This window comes from Pteropus alecto, unplaced genomic scaffold (assembly GCF_000325575.1).
Source record: "Pteropus alecto unplaced genomic scaffold, ASM32557v1 scaffold256, whole genome shotgun sequence".
Classification (NCBI taxonomy): domain Eukaryota; kingdom Metazoa; phylum Chordata; class Mammalia; order Chiroptera; family Pteropodidae; genus Pteropus; species Pteropus alecto.
In genome coordinates this window covers 507,462-516,374 of record NW_006437784.1, presented here as the reverse complement: position 1 = coordinate 516,374, position 8,913 = coordinate 507,462, and positions in this window count along the sequence as shown.

Below are 8,913 nucleotides of genomic sequence, written 5' to 3'. Positions count from 1 at the left end.
TACCCTGCTGAATATTCTCAGGACTGCCCCAGCGAGGGACAGGGAAGCTAGGTGTTTATCCACCCCTTTTTGGTGGAGGATTGTACGTGGACCATTCCTGGCATATGAGCTGAACAAGCTCCTGTGGTTGGAGGCAGCTCTGAGGAGAGACACAGTGACTGGAGGTGGCTATGGCTCGTGTCCATGACAGTATTGCTAAAATTGGGAAGTTCTGGTATGTAATTGCCACATGCTCACTCATCAGGGAGAGTGAAAGACGTGCTGCCTTTCTCAAGCCTCTTCCCTTTGTAGTCTCAGTAATTACTGTGCTTGCAACAAATCCCATAAGGTACTATATTCTGACCTTTTTGAAACTTCCCTTGTCAGACTGCCATAGAAGGCCATATAGATTCTAGAGCTTTTTAGGGACAGAAAAGCAGGAGCCCATGATGTGTTCTCCAGCACTCATCCCAGATGACCCCCCGGGTCCTTTGACATAGGCTGCAGGAGAAAGTAATTCCTATTTTCTGTTGGGCTTGTGTTCTACTAATAACATTGGAAGCTAAGTGAATATACCCTTTCTGCTAAATGGAGAAAAACAGAGTGGCACCCTAAGAAAAAGCTACATAGCGACACTCAGAGCTGGAGGTGCCACACTGCGAGAGAGCACTCACCAGCATCACCTCTCTACAGGGATTGAATTATGTCCTCAAAGGGCCTCAGCCACTGCAGCTGGAAGTGTTACTTTTGTGCCACTTCCATAAAGCCATAAGAGCACTTGACATTTCAAGGAAGCTTTGAACAGAGGACATTTAGCTGTTTGTGTTGGTCCCGTAACTCTTTGCTGAGAATTTAAAATGTTGTTAGAGCTGTTACTGCATTTGAATATATGAGGGAAAGAAACAACTAAAGATGTGTTTTATAACATTTTAAAAAGCTGTCAAGAAGCAAAGCTGGAAACTTTGGCTTTTTGTTGCCACAAAATAACATGCTCCATGAACAGGAGTTTTGGACATTTTTCCTCATTAAAACATAAAACAATAACAACAACAACAACAACATAATAACCAGTCCTCAACTGTCCCCACAATCTCGGGCTCTTCACTTGCAACTCCTTGTTAATTGTTTTGTTTCTTAGCTTTTTGAGATGTGTTTAGAAATTTGTGGATTGAGGTAAGCCAGGGGAGCAGCATCTTTGCCTCTGTTGAGCATTTCTCATGTTGCGTCATTGTGCACCATGGCTGGAGGTCTTCCACAACCAAAAGGGGCACATTTCATGAAAAGAGAAGAGTTGGCTGACCCAAAGTTATCTCCAGCGGCGGAAATGTACATGCTTACAACAATACCAGAGGCTCTGTAATGAGAGAGGAGACTCGATTTAAGACAACAGGGAGACTGGTGGCAAAGTGGACACAATTGCTATGGCTAAAGGGGCAGCCACTCCTTGGCCCCCATTACTATATAGTAATAACTGTCCTATAACCCAGTTATTACTATATAGCCACTGTGTTGTTGCTCAGAAGTTGGATACCTGCACTTTCATTTGGAATCTACCAGTATTTTAGTAAGAATAAAAACTATAACCAACCAAACACATCCGAAGGTTGATTTCAGGGTTCACCTGTTCCTTCAATTAGGTTTGTCTGCTTTGCTTCTTTCTCCCCAGCACTTTGCTTTTACTTAAGTTATTGAACAATTTTATTTTAACTTTTATATTATTGTTTTTGAATATTAAATTATATATATTATTGAATAGGTACTGCATGAACTTGGTTCATAATTTGAAAGGAATGGAAAAATAATTACCTCTCAGCTTTACCACCAGCCACTCAGAAACTTTTCAGACATATTATGTGCAAATGGGCTCTGAATACACATATTTCTTCCCCTCATTTTTGCCATCAACAGATTCTGACAGTTTATTTTTTTAAGTAGAGTTTTAGATTTACAGAATAATTGATAAGATAGTACATAAGGTTCACGTACTCAGTTTCCCCTCTTATCAACATCTTCATTAGAGCGATCCATTTTTTATAATTAATGTTGATACATTATTAACTCAGGTCTACAGTTTACATTAGGGCTCACTCTTTGTGTCAAATGGACCTGTGCATCATATCATGTGTCTACCATCACAGCACCACAGAGGAAAGTTTCATTTGTAGGGCAGCTACCTTGTCTCAGAGGCCCATTATCCTGCACAGTTCATTACTATTTGGGTATTTAATAAGTGACTATTGAAATTACCCAAAAAATGAGTGGGCTTCCACAGTGGTGCCAGTCCTTGGGGAAGCAGGGTCTTCCCAGACATCACTTGTGGTCAGTAGTGAGTTGTGGTCTACAATGCACTGATCTCTCTCCAACCCAGCAGAATCTACCCATGATTTAAGAGCTTTGCAGCATACTTGCAACAGACCTGTAAATCAGCCTAATTAAAAAGGCATTTCTACCAAGGGAGGGTCTAAATCTTCCTTAGGAAGAGTCCCTTTATTCCAGAATGCTGGAGAATGCTGGCAATACATGTTTTCTGCCTGCTCCGCAAAGTTCCTCCTTTTGCTCCTCCTAAATGACAGTATTTCAAATTTCAAAGAGTATCTCTGGTTTTGAGGTGGAGCTTACTGGAAATAAGAGGGAAGTTAAGAACTCCCTTTTCGGGAATCTCAATGTTGCTTTTAGGTCTAGAAATCAAGGTTCGGGACTTAACTGGCAACTGTGTGGATGCCTGAACCCACCATGTGATGCTCAGTGCTCACCTGTGCTTTTGTTCCATTCCCCATGTCAGTCTGCATGGAAACTGTCAGGTTCATTCTTTTTCTTGAGACTAGGGCATGCTTCCATCTCGTGTTTGCTTTCTGCTTTGACAGGTGGCAGGGTGTGGCACCATGGTTTTCTTCCAGCAGTGGGTATCTCCACACTTTGATAGCATAGGCAGGTTACAATTCCATACTTTTATGATCACCATGATCCCTAGGGATCAGAGATGGTCCAGCATCTAACTTTCTGTTCACTTTCCTTTCCTTTGGAAAGTCTTTCCAAGAATGCCTCACACAAATTTTCTTCAATTTACTCCCACCAGAGACAGATGTAGGAACATCAAAACAGGCTGCTGGGAGTTCCTCAGGGTCAGAGCCTGATCCACCTCTTAAAACTCTTCCCTGAAGAACAGACAACAGAACCTCACTTTTACAGCCACCACCTTCTTTATTCCAAACCTACTGCACACTCACAGGATTCTGTTCCAAACAAATAGCAAGATGTATTATAAACATGCATATTGAATCTCCTCTACATAGTGGAACCAAGTGCATTTCTATCAGCGACTCTTGCAGGTAAGTGTTTAACTCCCTCTGACTTTTCCAGAGTCTTTTGTGGGACACTACAGAGGAAAAAGAGAGAAAGAGGTTGGGATGATTAATTTCATGTCTACTTAGCTGGATCATGGTGACTAGATATGTGGTCAAACATTATTCTGCATGTTTCTGTGAGGATGTTTTTGGATTAACATTTAAGTTGATGGACTTCAGGTAAAGCAGATTGCCCTCCTTAATGTAGGTGGGCCTCATCTGATCAGCTGTAGGACTGACTGGAACAAAATACTGACATTCACAAAAGAAGAGGGAATTCTGCCAGCAGACTGTCTTTGGACTTGAACTGCAGTGTGGTCTCTTCCCTGGGTCTCCTGCCTACTGTCACTCTGCAGAATTTGGACTTGCCAACCTCCATAACTGTATGAACCAATTCTCTCTCTATGTGCACACATTTTATTGGTTCCGTTTCTTTGAGAGCCCTGACTTGTGCAGAGGTAGACAAAGGGTTTATGCTCCTCTGAAGCTGAGTCATAGGCAACATGCCATTTCTCCCAACTCTTTTGAGGCCTGAGGAAGGAACGTGCAGGCAGAACCATATAAATAAAATTTGTTTTCAAGTATTTAAAGAATTCCTATTCTACTTTCCTATTTTATTTTTGTCATGTGACAGGTTTACCCAATCTTTGCTAAAATTAAAGATAGAGCCAGGCATTTAATATTTCATAGCTAAAAATAAAATGAAAAAAATGTAAAGGAGGGAATAGAAAATGCAATGTGATGTCTCGAACTACAGCCTGGAACAGAGAAAAACAGTGGTGGAAAAAACTGGCGGTAACCTCAGAATAAAGTTTGGAGTTTACTTAATAGTTATGTTAATATGTTAGTTTTGACAAGTGCATTATGGTTCTGTTAGGTGTTCCCAACAGGAGAAGCTGGGTGAAAGATGCACAGGGACTCTCTGTATCATCTTTGTGGTTCTTCTATAAATACAAAGTCACTCCAAAATTAAAAATTTATTTGAAACAAAAGAGGAGACAAATGGAAGATGGTGATCTGAGCTCATCAAGAGCAACATTATTGCAGGTGACATTTTAGTCTTCCAATTTATAAGAAAGTATTAGCATTAGATCACTACATTACATAGTCCATATATCTTGACAAGTCCTTAATAGAAATGAAATGCCATTGTATATTAAAATGATATAGGAAATGTTTTAGAAATTAACGTTGAAGAGGTAACTCATTAACTATAAATGATTAGGTCCAGGAGTAATGAGCAGAGACTTGAGTGAGGCAAGTAGAAAGAGCCATGTTGACAGGGACAGCATTCTTGGCTTGTGGCAGATCACAGAGTCTGGGTGGGCATTTGGAAATGGCCGGGATAACCACTTAATCACCCATCATTTCCTACTATGCCCACCAAAGCTGTTCAGAGAACCACTGGCCAGCCTGTCTTCTCAGAATTCCTTAAGTCTGGGACCTTCCTGAGTGTCATCTTCTCAGTTTGGGAACTGCTTTTCTAAACTAATGAGATAAAATGCTTAAGGAATATAACAAATATAAAACAAATACTTATGATTCACATATAATTTCTCCACACCCTACCATTTACCAATTCATTTTCCTCATCTCTTCCCTTCAAAATTCTATAGAGGGGGCTTTTGTGCTATACTGCTCTAGCTCATTTTTTAATTGTTAATTTAATTGAATTTAAAAGTTTCACCAGGTTGGAGAGTAGTTTCCTGTCCCATATCCCCATCTCTGAGTCTCACTCCTGGTGTTAGCCCTTTTCAGTTCCTTCTACGGCCACAGGTGATATTTGACTCCCATCACAGATACTGCTATTTCTTTATTTTTCAGTTGTAGCTATTATCTATTGACCAATTTTTTTGGAAAGTGAAGCTTTGGCTCTCAGCATATTAACAAAGTAATTCTGACCGCATCAATCTTCGCTATTTTTACATGGTTGTAATTCCAAAATGTTGTTCACAGTGTTACATTGTTGTTTCCAGTTATACATTTCCTTGCTTATGTAACTTTTGAATTTCCCAGGAATAAATAATTGCCTCATTCTAGTTTAAAATTGCTTAATTTACATGTATTTATCGCTCATTCATTCTTGAATTGTTCACTAGACCTGCGATACTTTTTCACTGTGTTTAAACCCTCCAGGTTTTTATTATTCTCATCTGTCTCTCAGAAAGCCTCTTCCTCTGGCTCCATCTGATCTGGTTGGTGTCCAGACCTACAGCCTTTTGTCCTGGGGCCTTATTTCATCATCAGTTTAAGGGGCGCATTTGCATCTCTCCTGTGCTGAATGCCCACTTTCCTAGATTCCATGCTCTCTTCCTTGTTGGTTTCCTCTCATTTTGGTGGCGCTCATGCTCCAATAGGCTCCCGAAAAAACTCTATCTGAAAATGTCTTCATTCAAAATGATAGTTTGGCTAGAAGTAATATTCAGGGTTGAAAATAATTTTCCCTTGGAATCTTGGAAGCACTGTTCCTTTGTCATGAGCTTCCCCTGTTATTATTCAGAAGGCAGCAGCTGGGATCTTTCCGGTGCTGTTATCTCACTGTGACTTGGTTTGGTGTTGAGTTCCTTCCATCTCACGTGCTGGGATTTCCGTGGGCACTGTCAGTGTGGAAACTCATTTTCCTGAATTAGTTCATTGATAATTCCTTCCCCTCAGTTTCTCTGCTCTTTCTTTCCAGATTTCCTGTTATTTGGAAGTTGGATCTGGACTGACTGCTCACTGTCTTGTCTTTTCTCTGCAGTTTCCCACATCTGCTCTTCTGGGCTGCTTCCCAGGAGAGTTCCTCCACAGTTGCTTTCAATCCTTTATTGACTTTTCATTTTTGACATAAACTTTTAATTTCCCTATTTTGTGATCTGAGTATCCCCTTTGATAGCTTCCTGTCTCCGTCTTTAGCATAATGCAGTTGTTCCAGTCATTGTTGCAGTATAAGAAACCACCTCAAAATGAGTGGGTCTGAGATGCTTCAAAGGCTAGCTGGGTAGGATGGTAGATCAGACACTGCCACACAATCCCCATGTGGCTTGGGTTGCTCACTGTGTGGCATCCAGGTTTGGAGAGGAAGGGTCCTCATAGAGTGTGTCTGATGAGCAAGATCCGGGAATCCAGGTGAAAACCTCACTGACCCCAGTAGTCACAGAAGTCCTGCAGTGTCACTTTAGCTATATGTGCTGCATGAAGACTGGACTGGAGGTGAGCAGCAAGGAGCGGCAGGGTCTGGGGAGGCTGTAGCAGGCTTAGCAGGAGATGATGGGGCCTGAGCAGGTTGGAAGCTGGGAGGTGGTGGGTAGATACAGGTGTATTTTGAAATGAAAAGGTAGAACCAACAGGACAATGTGAGGGTTTATTTTATGTAGAGGGCGAGGAAAGAAGCTGGGTCAAGGGCAAGAAGGTAGAACCAACAGGACAATGTGAGGGTTTATTGTCCTGTTGTGCTTAAGCTGTTGACTGAGATGAGAGAGATTAGACAGCTTGTGGGGAGTTAAGACTCTTTTTGGCCATGTGAAATTCAAAAGCCTGATTGGATCTCATGGTTTCAAGAAGTCAGATGAGTATGTGTGAGGTGCTTGATGAAGAGGCCTGCGTCGAGCTGTTGGCTCTCGGATGACATTTAGGACAAGGACCCCTGGGAGCCACAGCCTAGGAAGGTGGGAAAAGAGAGGAAGAGAGTTTGGGACTGAAGCAGGAAGACAGGAGAGCATGTTGTCCTATGTTAATAAAAGAGTTTTAATGCAGTTTTAATGCTGCCTAGAGATGAGGCAACTCAGAGAACAGCTTTCATGTTATTAACAGAGAGCTGACAGGAGGTTTTCAGTGATTAGCAGCAATTCCAGGGATGAAGTTCACCACATCAGGATGGGAGAGGATTGAGCAGAAACTGAAAGGCAGAGAAAGTGCCAATGTTTTTTATAGACAGGACTTTGATTTCTTTGTGCTGGGAAACAGGGAAATGGGATTGTTGATGAAGGAGGATACAAGGTCAAGAAAAACTAAAAATAAAAAACCCGCTAACATACTAGAGCATGTTCCTTACTGTTGGAATGACTCGGTAGAGAGGAGAAAATAAAGATGTAAAAAAAGCAAGAATTTACTGAGCAGGTGTGTGTGTGTGGGGTCGAGGGTGGTCCATCATCCGGTGGCCATGCCTTGGTGGGGTAGCAGGGACCTTCCTCTGAGTATCCAGGCTCCACGGCCATGCCGTCCAGATGCAAGCACGTCAGAGACTGAAGGGATAACTAGGGAGTCACTGCCTGCTTGCTTTTACTTACTCTCCGAAAAAGAGTGAGAGCATGTGTGTGCAAGAGGAGAGAGTGGGCAAAGGGGAAAAGTAACCCTGAGGGAACAAGGAGCAAGTGTGCTGGGTCCTGTGGTCTTACGTGAGGCCTCAACACAGTGTAGTAGTCACCTCTGAAGCTCACCTGTCACTTTACATCTGTCTTGTTGTGTCTGCAGTGAGTGGGGCCCCAGGCATGGGGTCAGAGGGCTCAGGGGGCAGGGAGTACCAGGCCAGGCTGAGAAAAGGCCTGGGCAGCTGGACCAGGACTGGCAGGAGGTGGGGAGTAGGTGGGGCAAAAAGAAAGCCTGGAGAGGCGAGGAGGGAAGGGAAAGGAGGACAGATTAAGGGGAAAAGGGAGTGGATGTTCCTCGAGAAGAGAACGTACCAAGCTTTTATTTATGTTTTATTTTGGACACAGCTCCATGGTGAGAACTCCTGAAAAACACCGTGTTCTGGTTCGAGATGTGCTGCCTTGCTTGTCCTCTTTGACACCCCTCTGGGGGGATGTCTGAATTGTGGTGCTTTGCAGATGGATATGTAGATGCACCGAGCAGAGAGGGTGGCTCCTCCCGAGCTGGACACCTGGACATCTGACCAGAGCCGGGTGTGAGGACACGCACTTTATTTGCCTACCATGATTTCCACTTTCAACTGCCCTGCCCTCTCCTGGGCAAGAGCTGGAGCTGTCTTGCAGAAAAGGCTCTGGAGAGTGGAGGAAATGAGCTAAGTGCAGTTTGTCTTTCCAGGCCAAGAATTCAAGGATCTTGCTAGAGGAGAGTTTTAGCTAGTTCTCTCCTCCTGGAGGTGTGATGCTGGCAGCCTGGTGTGCACAGAACGCCATAGCCTCAGGCTCTAGGTTATCAGACAGTAGCAGCCCATCTTCAAAGTTGTGTGGGAAAATCTGACAGCGCCTCACTCCACCGTTGGGGCTCTGGGGCGGAGCTGTCCTGATTGTGTTTTCTGTGGAAATGTGGTCTCGAGAGGGATGGGTAGGCCTGGACCTTGGAGAGGGGACCAATTCTTATGGGAGGTGGCTGGACTGGGCCACTGCTAGCTGGTGGCTGGAGTGGGGTTGTAGGACCAGAGGAGAGGGCATTTGTGGAGCAGGGTGTGCTTTTCCCTCTTGGTGGTGAATTCTGCTTGTTACCAGGGAGTCTGGCTAAGGTTGTAGTAAACACTACAGCCAAGTATTTGCTCTGCTTTGAGGCATTACAGGGTGGGGGCACTTCACCTGTGCCCGAATGACACTGGAAGAGAGGCAGCAGTGGAAGAAGTTCTGTGACACAGTGATGAGCAGAGAAGCCCAGGGAAAGA